The sequence below is a fragment of the Zingiber officinale genome, chromosome 1A (assembly GCF_018446385.1).
Source record: "Zingiber officinale cultivar Zhangliang chromosome 1A, Zo_v1.1, whole genome shotgun sequence".
In the NCBI taxonomy this organism is placed as follows: Eukaryota; Viridiplantae; Streptophyta; class Magnoliopsida; order Zingiberales; family Zingiberaceae; genus Zingiber; species Zingiber officinale.
The window spans coordinates 88,949,937-88,966,936 of NC_055987.1; positions in this window are offsets into that span (position 1 = coordinate 88,949,937).

Sequence of the window (17,000 nt, forward strand, 5' to 3'; positions counted from 1 at the left end):
ACGATCTGTCTATACATTTGGTTCTAATGGCCATGTAATTTGTTGACATAAACTTAATCCTAAGTTCGTCGGTGGGAAACCTAGGGTCAATGCTAGGGGTAGAGGGCCCAGCACCAGATTTAGTATACTTCCTAAATTTGAAACTAACATTATACTAAGGAAGAAGAAAAGACAGAAAAAATAATTATAAAATGAATTTTAGGAGGGGATAGAAATTTTACCGAGGAGCCATTGTTAGAAATTTTAGAACTGACGACCTCGGTTGAGTCACGAATTCGTATCAACCATGAAAAAAATTTTAATTTTGAAAGTCTTCGCAGGGAAGCTAATAAGAAGCTTAAGGAAGACTTGGGTCGTGTGAGGCGGGGCGCCCGGGATCGCTGCGGGCGCCCGAGGTCAGAATACCGGGGGCGCCTGCCCCCGGTTTTTGACCTTGGTATATATATAATTATTATTTTTATTATTATTATTAATGTTTAATTTTCAATTTTTAATTTTTAATTTAATTTCGAATTTTAAATTTTGAAATAATTTTGAAATAATTTTGAAATAAGTTTGAAATTTAAGTTTAAAATAATTTTGAAATAATAATTTTGAAATTTAAGTTTGAAATAATTTTGAAATTTAAGTTTGAAATACTTTTGAAATTTAAGTTTAAAATAATTTTGAAATTTAAGTTTGAAATACTTTTGAAATTCAAGTTTAAAATACTTTTGAAATTTAAGTTTAAAATAATTTTGAAATTTAAGTTTGAAATAATTTTGAAATTTAAGTTTGAGATAATTTTGAAATTTAAGTTTGAAATAATTTTTGAAATTTAAGTTTAAAATAATTTTGAAATTTAAGTTTGAAATAATTTTGAAATAATTTAAGTTTAAAATAATTTTGAAATTTAAGTTTAAAATAATTTTGAAATTTAAGTTTAAAATAATTTTGAAATTTAAGTTTGAAATAATTTTGAAATAATTTAAGTTTGAAATAATTTTGAAATTTAAGTTTGAAATAATTTTTGAAATTTAAGTTTAAAATAATTTTGAAATTTAAGTTTGAAATAATTTTGAAATAGTTTAAGTTTAAAATAATTTTGAAATTTAAGTTTGAAATAATTTTGAAATAGTTTAAGTTTAAAATAATTTTGAAATTTAAGTTTGAAATAATTTTGAAATTTAAGTTTAAAATAATTTTGAAATAATTTAAGTTTAAAATAATTTTGAAATAATTTAAGTTTAAAATAATTTTGAAATAATTTAAGTTTAAAATAATTTTGAAATTTAAGTTTAAAATAATTTTGAAATTTAAGTTTAAAATAATTTTGAAATTTAAGTTTAAAATAATTTTGAAATAATTTAAGTTTAAAATAATTTTGAAAGTTTATGTTTTTTTTTTTAATTACTTAGTCATCTCACCCGATCTAAATTCTCAATCAGGGAGTCCTATAACTTTTTGTGAGATGAATTGAGGTTCAATTAAAGGGTTTTGTTTAGTCTGGTGTTAGATTCAGGTTTAGCTTTGGATTCAACAAGTAAGCATTCTTTGGATAAACTTCTGGGCTATGGTGAGTCACAAGGAGCTCATTAAAGTAACCATGCCTTCGAGGTTTTCCAAATAGTCCTACCCATTGAACTTAATACTAAAACTTGGTCTAACTAGTTAGGATCCATTTAAGGGTAGCTTCGGTCAGTTTCACTTGGCCAAATGCACCAGGTCGAAGCCATATCTTCCTAGACATGCGATGCCCAAGTTTCCCTAACGTACTATCATCCAAAAACTTCACCAGTACTGTGATTCAAGTTAAACTTATCCCGTTTTAATCTAACCTTAACTACCCTGTCGGGTAATCTATTCTTGTTTTACCCATTCCGGGTAAATTAGGTTCAGTTACCCTGTCGGGTAGTTCAGTTGGAGGTGCCAGCTAGTTTGGACCCTCCATCTATTTATAATTTCGATTTGTTTAATTTTGAATTTGTAATTTTGAATTTTTAATTTAATTTCGAATTGATTTTTAATTTTAAAATTTTAATTTAATTTTGAATTTTAAATTTTGAATTTTATTTTTAAGTTTTAAATTTTTAATTTAATTTCGAATTTTAAATTACGATCGTTTTCATTTTAGCTTTCCCTAGATCACGGCCTCGATATGGTCTGTCGAGGTAGTATATTTAATCCTTCGGAACCCAGTATTGGCCAAGTCCCATTTGATTTATCAATTTGGACTTGGGGACCCATGCTTGGACTGATTTACTACTTTGTTTGTTTATTAAGGATAAATAAGATTTATATTTCTTTTTACTTTTATATCCTAGCCCAGTTCTATTGTAGACGGCTCTTTGTGTCCCAAGAATTAGATCCAAATTCTTGGAGCCCAGAGAGAACTTTTCTAAAGTAATTTTTAAATCATTTAACTAATTTTTCAGATTTGAATTTTCTTTCTCAAGTTGTTGTACTTGAGTTGAATCTTCAGTTAAATATTTTGAGTTAGTTACTCCTTTAAGAATGGTTACTTCTTTTAAAAGTGACTTAATTTTCAAATTTGACTTGGCTAATTTGCGAAGTAAATAATTGACTAAATTATTAAGCCTAGGAATACTTACAGCGGAGTCTGGCCCTTCGGAAACGGATGCGGATCCGTGGCTTTGCTCGGAGTCGGCTTCTGACTCGCTTTCGGATTCGATGATCTGGTCCCGGGCCATCAATGCGAGTAAACTCGTTTGGTCGAGTTCGTCGTCTTCGTCCTCCGAAGAAGATTCGTCCCAGGTTGCCTTTAGGGCCTTCTTTCTTCTTTGCTTTTTGGCCTCCTTTTGGTTGGGACAGTTGGCCTTGATATGCCCTTTCTGGTTGCACCCGTAACATGTGACTTCGAACTTTACCTTTGAGTTTTGTTGGGCCTCCCTGGATTGGACTGCCTTCTTTAGATCTTTCTTGTTGAAGCCCTTCTTCTTCTTGTAGAGCTTCTTTACAAGATTCACAAGTTCGCTGGTTAGTTCATCTTCTGAATTTTCTGAGTCAGGTTCATCTTCTGATTCCGATTCAATTTTTCGCCGTCCTCTTGATTCCCGTGTTCGATTCGTTCCTGCAACCAAAGCAATCCCTTTCTCAGATGGTTGTGCATTAGTTTGTTCATAGAGTTCGAATTCACTAAATAATTCGTCTAATTTCAAGGAGGACAAATCCTTAGAGACTTTATAGGCATCTACCATTGATGCCCATAGTGTACTCCTAGGGAATGAGTTAAGGGCATACCTTATTATATCTCTGTTTTCTACCTTCTGCCCAATTCCATGTAGAGAATTCAGGATATCTTGAATTCGGGCGTGCAAAGAGCTTGCCGTCTCACCTTCCTGCATTTTCAAATTGTATAGTTTATTTAGTAACAAATCACGCTTACTTACCTTGGTTTCCGAGGTGCCCTCGTGTAGTTCGATCAGTTTCTCCCATAGTTCCTTTGCGGAGGAGAATGGACCGACTTTGTTGAGCTCTTCTTTGGTAAGACCGCACTGGATTGTGCAGGTGGCTTTGGCGTCGGCTTCCACCTTTTTGATAAATGTTGGCTCCCAGTTCTCACAGGATGTAGGCTTACCGTCTGTACCTGTTGGTAGTTGTAGTCCTGTTTTGACGATCATCCAGGTGTCGAACTGGATCTTTAGATAAATTTCCATTCACCCCTTCCAATATCCGAAGTCTTCTCCGGAAAATAATGGGGGACGAACGGTGCTAAATCCTTCTTGTTGGGCCATTTAGATCTAAAAAACAGAAACAACAAGATCTATTCCAAGACTAAGTCTTGGATTAGTAGTGCGGGAGGAAAAAAAATTACAAGCTCAAGTGGTATTGACCGGCTTTGAGCAGAAAATCGATTCGTAAAAAAAATTAGAATATAGCTATGAGGCTAAATTCTAATCGACTCCGAACAAAACTACAAAAAAATTGTCTCGAATAGTGGTTGCACTGATTCAAGATGACCCCGCTCTGATACCAATTGTTGGATCGAGAGGCGCTAGAGGGGGGGTGAATAGCGCTCGTGGCTATTTCGTTCGATTATCGGAAAACTATCGGAGTTAAAATGTGCAGCGGAAATAAAATAAAGAGACAACACAAAGAGACAGGTCGATTTTACTTCGTTCGGAGCCTAAGTCGACTCCTACTCAAAGGCCCGCGATCCTTGATCGCTTCCGGTGGGCAACAACTATAAGCTCGTTAAAAGATTACAATTATGAGTACAAATAAAAGCTATCAAAAATTATACCGACAACAAGAAATGCTAATTCTGAAGCTTCGGGTCGTCGGACACTTGTAGTAGCACTTCGGAGCGTCTTTTGGAGCAGCATGAAGATGAAAGATTACTTAGAATTCGTTGTTCTTTGAAGCTGCACCTCAACCCTCCTTTTATATGCGGTTCCGGGCGCCTGGATCCCTTCCGGGCGCCTGGAGTGTGACGTGGCCAACCAACCAGGATGCTCCACGTGGCGAAGTTGCGCAGGGGATAGAATTTGGTCCCGGGTGCCCGGACAGCCTTTTTCCAGCAGGTTCCTCACCTGCAAACAAAGGTTAGTCCGAGCAAAATACCCTGCACGACAATGTTAGAATCTGATAAAACACAGTAAGTAATAATTGACAGTCTTCGGACTGTCCGAGTCTGACTTTGGATTCCCAAGGAAGCCCTAGGTCGACTCGACGCCTCACTTACTCCACTCAGGAGATTTACCTGTTGCCAGTCGATCCTCCAGATCGACTGGACTTTTGCTCAGCACTCAATGCTTCCTGACTTTCTGCTGGACATCCGCTTCCCCGGCTAGTCCAGTCTTTCACCTGGTTCGCGACACCAGGACTTTTCACCCAGGGTTACCACCCCCTAGGACTTTTACCTGAAGCCACCAACCTGCCAAGACTTTACGCATAGGGTTACCACCCCCTATGACCTAGGGTTACCGCCCCCTAGGGTTTTCCCTTTGCCTAACCGCAGCTAGGACTTTCCTGAAATCCTCAAGTAGACTTGTTAGACTAAAAAACATCTTAACTTTGAATTCTTTGCCGTTATCAAAACACGATTTCGATCGTCGGATGCTTCCCGCACCAACACATAAGGATACACAAATCAAGTCAATAATTTGGATTTACATGAGGCAAGAAAGAGAGTTGGTATTAAGATGATGTCGATGATGGTAGATAAGCCAAATGTTATTAGGCAAAAAAGCTTTGCCACAAATCAAGGAGACTTTCTTTCTTAAAGGTTGAATCTTGATGTGAAATCTATCTCTTATTGTCACTTGTACCCTTCAAATTTACTGAGATTTGCAAGATTAATTATTTTTTATATCTCTTGCTATCATAAGGGATTTACCTGAAGATTATGATGAGAGGGTGAAACAAGTTCATGAAGTTGGTGGTTATGGATCCAAAGGGTTGTTAGGACCTTCGGATGGCTAGAGAGGGGTGGTGTGAATAGCCTCCACTAAAAACTCAATCAATTCCTCACAAAAGCTTGTTAGCACAGCGGAAATAAACAAAAAGAAAACTGATGCAAGGAAAGAAAACAACCCACAGCTTACACAAGTATGTACGAGGTTCGGGGATAACTTGCCCCTACTCCTCGGCATGCTCGTAAGGTGGACGATCCCTTGATCTTTCGGTAGATCACACCCCGGACAAATTCCAGCTAAGTATTTCTCCTTTTCGGTGGAGTAACCTCTTCATAAAGTCATAGAAAAGATTTGAAATGAAGCACAAGACTTACAGAATTCAGTGGCCAAAAGGAATGAACAATAAACTTACAGCCACGAAGCAAAACGCAAAGACAAAAGGGATTCCTCAGCCAAGAGCTCAACAACACAACACTCTTGCTTGATCAACAGATAGTTTTTCAAAATCCTTACCAAACCTCTCTTCTGCCTTCTTTTTATTCTGCTTCTTTCTCACTGTCTTCAACCAGAGCCGAATCACTATCACCTGTATCGAATCACTGCGACCAACTCAGGCGTCGCCAATCACTCTTCCTCCTCATCTGGTTCTCTGAACTCACACCAATACCATCCATGGTCTTCACTGGTGTCTCTGAGCTCGAACCAATAAGCAAAAGTCAAGCTGTTGCCAACTGATCGCAGCAAGTGAACGTTGACACTCCAATTGCACCATTTGCAGCGAAACACAGCAGAAAGAGCACTTGGTCTTATTCTTCTGATGGAGCTTAATTTGAAATTAAGCACTGGCACGACACTTACAACCTGTAACTCAAAAATCTCACAGCAGATGATTTGATCAGGTGAATCAGAAATCGCAGAGAAACAGTAGAAGAATAACGACATCGTTGTGGATCGGTCAACAGACCGATCCATAGCCCTCTGGACCGATCAAGACACATCCTGATCGGTCTGGGATGATGCTGATCGGTTTGTGGACCGATCAGCCTATGGGTGGATCGGTCCACAGACCGATCCCCCTTATTGCTCTGAATCCCATCGCTACTTACTGATCTGTCACCAGACCGATCAGATAATCCACAGAATGCTTCTGTGTGGTTACTGATCGGTCATGAGACCGATCAGATAATCTGAGGTATCACTGGATCGGTCGACAGACCGATCCAGATAGCCAAAGTATCATTGGATCGGTCAACAGACCGATCCAATGTCTCTGTTGGTTTTAGAGCTTCCCAGCCCTAAACCCTAATGTTTTTCTGGTCCAGAGAATGAGCTACCGAGCCCTCTCTGACCTAGTCTGGAGAACAAGCTACCGAGCCCTCTCCGACTTCGACGTCCGGTCCAGAGACCGAGCTATCAAGCCCTCTCTGACCTAGTCCGGAGAACGAGCTACCGAGCCCTCTCCGACTTCGTCCGGTCCAGAGAACGAGCTACCGAGCCCTCTCTGACCTAGTCCGAAGAACGAGCTACCGAGCCCTCTCCGACTTCGTCCGGTCCAGAGAACGAGCTACTGAGCCCTCTTTGACCTAGTCCGGAGAACGAGCTACCGAGCCCTCTCCGACTTTGCGTGCCAAGAATCCGTACTTGCACTTTTCCTCTCCACATGATCAACCTTGATCATTAATCAGTCTGAGTTTAATTAATATCTGATACATACTTAAATCAGTGTCAAAATCAAAACAACAGCCAGGTCAACTGTATTAACAATCTCCTCCCCCTAAGACAGATACAACACAATGTAAGGATAGGGGAATCAAGATCCTTCTCCTAAAGCCAAACTTTCATTTATCTCTAAACTTAGTTATCTTCTCCCCCTTTGTCAAACACCGAAAAGGTGCCAATTAGGAAAGAAAACGTTAAAGGACTCCCCCTTAACCCATACTGTCTTTTTCTTAATCCACCTAGAATGCCCTCTAAGTGTATTATAAGACTGTAATAAAGAAATAAGAGACATACAAGACATGGCATATGAACAACATATTAATAGCCAATAGGAAGTGAAACATAAGCAAGAAAATGAGCAGCATAAATATATGAAATCAGCAAGTATCCAGGTCAGACATAAGTATCCAACAAACAACATCCACAACATAGATAATCAAAACGACAGCATAGAACAATGTGTATCAATCAACCTCCTCATCAAGAGGAGCATCAGCATCATCAGCTGGAGGAGTGGGTCCCTGAGGTGGCATGCCGCTGCTCGAGGATGGATAACCCGGGAAATCCTGCGAAGGTGGGTATCTGGCCATCCATCCCATAATCGCCTGATGTGTCGCCAACTGCTGACTGCGTAGATCATCGTAGCGCTGGTCAATCCGAACGCGCAGCCCGTGGAGCTCAACAACCAGCAGCTCATTGTGCCGATCAATGCGACTCTCCAGCTCGGCGATCTGCCAGCGCAGATCAGGATCTGCCTCTCCATCGTCAGCAGCAGTAGCAGGAGGAGCAGCAACAGGAGCAGACGCAACCTGTCGTGGAGGTCCCCGTGGTAACTCACCTAGAGCTCTCCCATCCTTCCACCGAACATCCCCATTTTGTCCTATGATGCCAGACTTGGAAAATGCCCGCTTCCCAAGTCTGCATTCCTGCCTGACCATCTTGACTATTCTACCCTTGGAGACATCAATCTGAAGGGTCTCGAGCCAATCTGTAATTATATGCCCATAAGGCATATAAACAGTGAAGCTGTTTGGCTCACTATAGGAGATGATCGAAGAATAGATGCTAGACATGATGTCAAAGTCGAGACGCCGACGCAGTCCATAAAGCATCAGGCAATGATATGGTCGGATTTCAGACAAGGGTTTAGATGTGATTGGCAGAAGGCAGTTTGTAACAATCTTAAAGAGAATGTAATCTTGGGCAGATAATCTCAAGGCTGCAAAAGTAGGAAAATCAACATCTAATTCATCTAGCCCACCCGGTCTAGGATGTCTGAAGAAATACTCATAAATAGAGTCAGATGATACATTAAAGGGTGGGGGTAAGGGGTCTGGTAAGTCAGGATATATAGAAAAGATATTTCCAGAACACCTCCGGCAAGCTAGATAGTCAAAGAAAGCTGAGAAACTGAAATCAAGAGTTTGCTTAGCAACTTTTGTTTTATAACTCACATCATTAGTTTGATGAAGGTTGTTATAAAACTCAGATACTAAGTCATAATTGATATCTCGTTCAAAATAGACAAGTGAATCAAGTTTGTAATAGGCAATGATTTCTAACACAGTTGGACAAAATTCGTCCATGAATTTTCGATCCACAGACCTACAAGGGAGTAACTTAAAGGTTCTTTGTTTAAAGGCTTCCTCAAAATGGTGGTTTGGGAATCTCCCGGAGACAGATGGTTGGGGTTGGGAGGAAGCCTTAGACTTAGACTTAGACTTCTCAAGCGACTTAGAGGTTCCTTCACCCACTTGTTTCTTCCTAAGGTTTAACAACGTGATACAATGGGGTAAATAAGTGAGCATCGGAGCCACCAACAACCGAAAGCCAAAACAAAAAGCTCAGATATGGTGAGAAATGAAATTGAAATGCCAAGGTGAGTAGTTCTAGGGAAGTATGGAGTTAACTTGGTGCCATTGAAGTATCTTTTGGCTAGGGCTTCGGCGGGCAAAGAGAAGAGAAGAGTTGAGGTGTAGGGAAGAGTCAGCTAGGGCTTCTGTGTGAAAGGAGAAAAGAAGGGATCGGGAAGATTTAAGGGAGATGGGTAACCAGGTGTCGAAATGATCGGACGGCTATTCGATCAGGAGATATCAGGAACCTCCTGATCGGTCCCTGGACCGATCCAGGAACCTCCTGATCGGTCTGTAGACCGATCAGAAGACTATCAGTAGCCTGCTGATCGGTCCCTGGACCGATCAGGGAACCTTCTGATCGATCTGTAGACCGATCAGAAGACGATCAGTAGCCCTCTACGTACCAGACTGACCTGATCGGTCCCCGGCCCGATCAGGGAACTCCTGATCGGTCTGTAGACCGATCAGAAGACGATCAGTAGGCTTCCTGGCGTACAAAATGAACCTGATCGGTCCCTGGACCGATCCAGGAAACTCCTGATCAGTCTGTAGACCGATCAGTGTCTGATACTAAAATTTCTCCAGTAATTTCAGTAACTGAAATTCGTAGAGGTGTTCGATAATTCGTATAAGTTTCTCCAGTGAAACTTCCAAATCCAGTACCTAGACTCTGAAGAATCTACAAGCATAACTATTTCCTAAAGATCATGGTCTGAAATTGATTATAGCCTGAAGGTTTCAGACATTTAGAAAAACAGACAACTCAAGGCTTGAAACACTGAAATTTCCGACCTTATTATGTTCAGTTTCAAGTTTGTCAAAATATAACCAAATTGCTATCATTATTTCAAGTACTTGTCCTAGTTTCAATCAAAATCGTGAAAAGTATCGGTCAAAGGTATCAAACAGTCCATCAATCAGAATTACATAATTTCTAGGCAAAGGTCCAACCAAGTTTCCTTAGTTGAAATATATGAGCAAGATCTAGGAACCAAATACACATGAATTATGTAATGGTCTTTCCCATACTCAATTTATGTCTCGTCAACCTAATTATTCAAGGGATGCATGATACATTTTGAATAATTCGGCTGATCCTAGCATCTCACCCCATTTCTAGCAAACAAAAAAAATTTGTTAAACCTTATAGTTTGTGTGAGATGTTCCCAAGTTGCCCAAATTAATTTCCCAATTCCTCTTGTCATTTTAATGTCCTAATCGATCATGATGGGGTCCTAATGGCTTATTGAGCCAAACACATTCCCAATTCTCTCCTCAAATGACTAAATTCATTTTCCGGAAGAGGTTTGGTGAAAATATCGGCTAGGTTCGATTTTGACTCAACATATGTGAGCGCAATGTCTCCCCTAGCTACGTGATCTCTAATGAAGTGATGACGCACTTCAATGTATTTGGTCCTTGAATGATGGACTAGATTTTTCGTTAGGTTTATTGTGCTGATGTTATCACACAACACTTGCACTTCCTTATACGAAAGCCCATAATCTTCTAGGGTGTGGATCATCCACAACAATTGTGATACACTCTCTCCCATGGCAATGTATTCAGCCTCGGTCGTGGAGAGAGCAACGCAATGTTGCTTCCGACTTGACCAACTAACCAATGATGAACCTAAAAATTGGCAACCTCCACTAGTGCTTTTCTGATCCAATTTGCACCCAGCATAATCGGAGTCGGTATAACCTATCAAGTCAAAAGACTCCATACGAGGGTACCATAGTGTTGGAGTGTATACTGAAAGCCTAAGCTTTGTAAACATTCATTATGAATAAAGAATCACATTTGGTCTAATTATCTACATTTGTTTGTAGTTGTTCATTTAATTTATATTGTAGATAACATAGTATGTGGTGTCACATACAGAAGATGATGTTATCAGTACCTTATAAATTATAAACAGTAGCTCACGACCAGAATGGAAAGGAACAAAGCATTAGAAGGTCGTAGTGTAATTAGGTATTAGTTTATCTTGACTATATAATTACACTAGTACACTCAGAGTGTATTGAGTAGGACCATTTGAGGTCGTTCCTTTTATACTGACTTTATAAAGGAACAAAGACCTCAGTTATTATGGAAGTGTGTGCTCTTAATCCTAATATAATAACAAGCACATATATTTGATATTTATTTCTTTAATTTATCAATGGGTGAGATTTAGTTCGTTGAATCAACAAACCCGATAAGTTGGGAAATGGTATTACTTATAGTGTGTGTTGTTGATTATAGAAGGAAACTGTGTCCTAGAGATACTAGGTTGATAATGTCCTCAAGAGGAGCTCATAAAGATTGTCATGTTAAACCCTGCAGGTGGACTTAGTCCGACATGAAAATAAGGTTGAGTGGTACTACTCTTGGACTTAGATATTAATTAAATGAGTTGTCAGTAACTCACTTAATTAGTGGACATTCGATATCTTAAACACAGGGAGACTAACACACTCATAATAAGAAGGAGCCCAAAAATGTAATTTGGGATTGGTGCGGTAGTTCAATGATAGTTCTCTAGTGGAATGAATTATCATTGATAAAATTAAGTTGTGTGTTCGGGGCGAACACGGGATGCTTAATTTTATCGGGAGACCAAAACAAATTCCTCCTCTCGGTCCCTATCGTAGCCTCTTATTTATAGAGTTCTATACCCACCTATACCCACCTTCTATACCCACCAATAAGGGGCCGGCCAAGCTAGCTTGGGAACCAAGCTAGGGCCGGCCTAGGTATATTATTGGGTGGCCGACCCTAGCTTGAACCCAAGCTAGTAGGGTCGGCCAAAATAAATTAAAAAAGAAATTTAATTTTAATTTTTATTATAATGTGGAAGATATAATTTAAAGAGAATTAGAATTAAAATATCTCTCTTGTAAAAGATTTACAAAAGATTAAAGAAAGAGATTAGATCTCTTTCCTTATTTGTAGATTGGAGAGATGTTTTATTTTCTCTTTAAAATTATTCACATGTTAATAAAATTAAAATTATAGATATTTCCTTTTATTAACCATGAAGAGATTTTAAAGGGAAATTTTATTTTTTAAAATTTCCGGAAACAAATAAGGAAAGTTTTAATTGTTGATTGAAACTTGTCCAATTTGCTTCCTATTGATTTGGCCGGCCATCATTGTTTAATTGGGGAAATATTATTTTATTTTTCTCAATTAAATCATGTCAAGGAAATTAAGGAAAATTTATTGTAATTAAATTTCCTAATTTACCTAGGCCAAGGAATATAAAAGAAGGGGTGAGGGTGCCTTCACAAGATATAACATCTATTATTCCTCTCCCTCTTTTTGGTGTGGCTGGCCATCATCTCCTTCTCTTCCTCTTGTGGTGGCCGAACCTCTCCTCTCCCTTGGAGTTCTTGTGGTGGCGGATACTACTGAGAAGAAGAAGAAGAAGGAGAAAGCTAGCATCTCTTGGAGCTTGGTTAGTATTTTGGTTTTCTCCTTGGTAAAGCTTTTCTTTTGTGGCGAACCTTGCTTTGAGGAGAAGAAGGTGGTTGGTGGTTTCTCATCTTGGAAGATCGTTGCCCACACAACGTCCGAGGTTAGAAGAGGAATACGTAGAAGATCAAGAGGTTTTTCTACAAGGTATAACTAGTAATTTCTATTTCCGCATCATGCTAGTTATTTATGGAAATAATACCAAATACAAGAGGCTTACGTTCTAGTATTTCGAATATATTTTTTCAAGTTGTGTTCTTTTGTTTCTTTCTTTTCCTTGTGATTTGATTGTTCTCTTTGGTTAACCTAAAGTTATTTTAGGAAATTAAATATTAGCTTTCTATTAAAGGTTTTGTCTAGTCGGTGGTGGTTGCTCCCATATCCAAGAAGGTCATGTGCCTCGCCACGCCAGTACTGGGAACCTTTTATGGAAATTAATATTTAATGGAATTAATAACTTAAGGAGACTTGGGTCGAACGTGTTAAGTTCCGCAGGAGATCCAAGTCAAAACCTAAAAGAACAAATAGATTAAATTTTGGATCAAACGTGTTAAGTTCCGCAGGCGATCCAAGTTTAATTTAAAAGAACACATGGTAACTAGGAAAAGGTTCAGACCTTTGTACAAAATTTTGTACAGTGGAACCATTAGGTTTTCCGAGTAGCAACCAACAATTCACACTTTCATGCTAGGTGCCTTTAGTGTTATATACATAATTTAGGCAGGATAATAGTAGGATGTGCTAACTTTGTGGATGCAGGATCCAACTATTATGGCTTTTAGTTATTATGTGTGTGATTGGACCCTTGGACATGTCAAGGGCATTTAATGTGTGCATGATTGTATTAAAATACAGCAGGAGTATTTAGTTTTTATTAGGATTTTATTTTTAATCTAGATACATGTACATTCCTTTTATGGAATATAGGATCAAAATGTAAAATTCTATTTATGTCGTGGATCGAATCTTGCAAAGCGTGGAACCTTCTAAGGACCAGAGGCGCAGTGGAGCAAGATGGATGCGACAGCTAGACCCGAGGCGGTGGCCAAATATGGCAACAGCTTGGGATGACAACACACGGAGGACAATTAGAGATAAAAGCCATAATAGTTGAAAATTAAATTTTCTATTTATTGCTTTTATATTGTGCTGTGTGTTCATGTTAGTTTACAAGTTTAAGTAGGCTAGCATAGTTAAAATTCCTCATTTATAAATAACTAAGTGGGAGAGGGATTTTTAAATAAATCCCATGGTCTCCATTACTGGTTTGTAAGTGATGCAAACAAGCTTGTGCGTTGGCTCAAAGTGCCTTCCTCCATAACGGATGAGCTTGTTTGTGGATCACTAGAACAGACTTCCATTTTTGGATGACTATAGGAAGTTAATTAAGAGCGTGTGACCTTCCCCAACGGAAGGGGCATAATCTTATTAATGGACTTAGTGTCAAGTAATGGTATACACTTAGACACATCTAATAGTATCCTCCCCAACGGAGTCACTGCTATTATTTGTGTGACCAAATGATACCAACTATTATTTTTATATGTCAAAAAGTTAGGTTGACAAGATAATAAAATTAATGGGTAAAACCCTCCTTTACAAATGTTGAATTTGTATACGTCCACACTAACGTGGCATACAAAATTCACGGTGTTATGAGGTGTTGGTTAATTTAAAATAGTATTGTTTGAGGAATCAATATTATTCTAAATTTAGAGTTCGACCAAAAGTTATTTGTGATTCTTAGGATGTCTTTCAACCCACTGTCCATCATACTTCAACAGAATAGACTTATTGGACCAAACTACATAGATTGGAAAAGAAACTGGACATTATTCTTCTGCTGAAAGCTATAAATATGTACTGACAGAGGTATGCCCGATGCACCTCATGGTGAATCTACCCAAGAGGAGATTGAATATCATAGGAAATGGGTAAAAGTAGATGAGATGGCGTGGTGTTACATTTTAGCTTCAATGTCAAATGTATTGCAACATCAAGATCAAGATTTACCAACAGCTTATGATATTATGAACAATCTCAAGGAACTCTTTGGTAGGGCTTCTAGGCAAGAAGCCATGAGAAAGATAATGACACCACCATGCAAGAGGGTACTCTAAGGGATCATATCCTAAAGATGATGGCTTATCCGACCGAGATATGATCCTTGGAGGAGAAATTGATGGGAAACCAGATCGATATGATCCTCCAAACGCTACCTAGAAGTTTTGAGCACAACTATAATATGAATAAGAGGGTTTATTCATTAGCGGAACTACTGATAGAACAAGCAGCAGAAGGATTATTTCGTCACAATGCTCAAATTCACTATGTCGAAAATGGTTCTACTTCTAAACCGAAAGGAAAGAAGAAGAAGAAACAAGTCGGTTCAACAAAGAAAGTGAATAAATCTCAGTACGGGATTTAAAGTTGGAATGAAGAAGCAAGTGCTTCATCTGTAAGCAGGCAGGACATTGGAAGGCGGATCGTCCTCGTAGGAACCAAAACAAAGGTATATCTCATACTCTAGTTGTTGAAACATGTTTAGCGGTGTTATCTACCAAGACCTGGTGTGTAGATACGGGAGCCATCGATCATGTCTGCAGGGGTTCCAGGAAACCCGACGACTATCTGAAGGAGAAATTACAGTCTACATGGGCAATGCTACTAAGGTGGCAGCTGTTGCAGTGGGAGACGTCTACTTATCTTTTAGTAGAAATAGGAATTTGGTTTTAAGAAATTGTCTTTATGTACCCAGTTTTAGAAAGAATTTAATTTCAGTTTCTAAACTGTTTATAGATGGATATTCAGTTTCTTTCAGTAACGATGTAGTTATTAAAAGAAATAAAGTGATTATCTGTTCTGGTGCATTAGTTGGCAATTTATATACTTTAAATCCAATTTCTTCCACAAAGCAAAACATAGAAATTTATAACTCATCTTCTAATTCTAATAAGAGAAAAGAACCTTCGGAAATGAACCAAGCATATCTTTGGCATCTAAGGCTTGGTCATATTAACTTAAGTATGATTCAGAGGCTTATAGCCGATGGACTTTTGGGTTCATTAGAGTTGGAAAATTTTCCAACTTGTGAATCCTGCTTGGAAGGTAAAATGACCAAGAGGCCGTTCAAGGCCAAGGGGTATAGAGCCAAAGAAGTGTTAGAGTTAGTTCACTCTGATTTGTGTGGTCCTATGTCTGTCCAGGCAAGAGGAGGTTTTGAATATTTTGTCTCTTTCATAGACGATTATTCAAGATATGGATACATTTACCTAATGCGCAAGTCCGAGTGCTTTGATAAGTTCAAAGAATACAAGGTCGATGTGGAGAAACGACTAGGTAAAAGTATCAAGACACTACTCGATCGTGGTGGCGAATACCTCTTAGGAGAGTTTAGGAATTACTTATCGAGGTGGATTCAATCCCAATTGTCGCACTGGAACACCTCAATGAATGGTGTAGCGAACGAAGGAATAGGACTCTTATGGAAATGGTTAGATCGATGATGAGTTATTCGAATTACCAAATTCGTTTTGGGGATATGCTCGGAAACAGCGCTCGTTCCGAACTTAGTACCTTCTAAATCAGTTTCTTCTACTCCCATAGAATTGTGAAATGGGCGAAACACCAGTCTAAGACATATTCGGATTTGGGGTAGTCCAGCACATGTGCTGAAACCAGTTGCTGATAAGTTAGAATCTCGTACAGAAGTTCCCGTGTTTGTAGGATATCCCAAAGGAACGAAAGGTGGTTTATTTTATAGTCCTAAAGACCGGAAGGTCATTGTTAGCACCAATGCCCAGTTTTTAGAAGAAGACTATATAATGGATCACAAGCCCAGTAGTAAAGTTGTTTTAGAAGAACTTAGAGAGGACATGTCTACTTCAGTACCAACAGTACAAGATTAAGTACCGAAAGGCACTGCAACACGCGTCACACACGATACACAACCACGATAGTGCCTCGTCGTAGTGGGAGGGTTGTGAGGCAACTGAAGATTCATGTTTTTGGGAGAGTCTTTGGACTTGATCCCGGTAAACATGAACATGATCCCCGATCATATGACGAAGCACTCCAAGATATAGATGCAGTATCTTGGCAAAAGGCAATGAATTCCGAAATAGAGTCCATGTACTCTAATAAGGTCTGGGAGCTTGTAGAACCACCTGATGGTGTAAAAGCCTTGGATGCAAGTGTATCTACAAAAGGAAAAGAGGGACAGACGGGAAGGTAGAAACCTTCAAAGCTAGGCTTGTTGCGAAAGGGTACACTCAGAAAGAGGGAATCGATTATCAGGAAACCTTTTCACCGGTAGCCTTGCTTAAGTCTATCCGGATACTCTTGTCCATTGCCGCTCATATGGATTATGAGATTTGGCAAATGGATGTCAAGACAGCTTTCCTTAATGGAAGTCTTGAAGAAAACATCCATAGGAAGCAACCAGAAGGGTTTATTGAAAAAGGCAAAGAGCATCTAGTGTGCAAGCTCAATCGGTCCATTTATGGACTGAAGCAAGCTTCAAGATCTTGGAACATCCGATTTAATGAAGTAATCCAGTCATATGGATTTATTCAGTGTCCGGATGAGTCTTGTGTATACAAGAAGT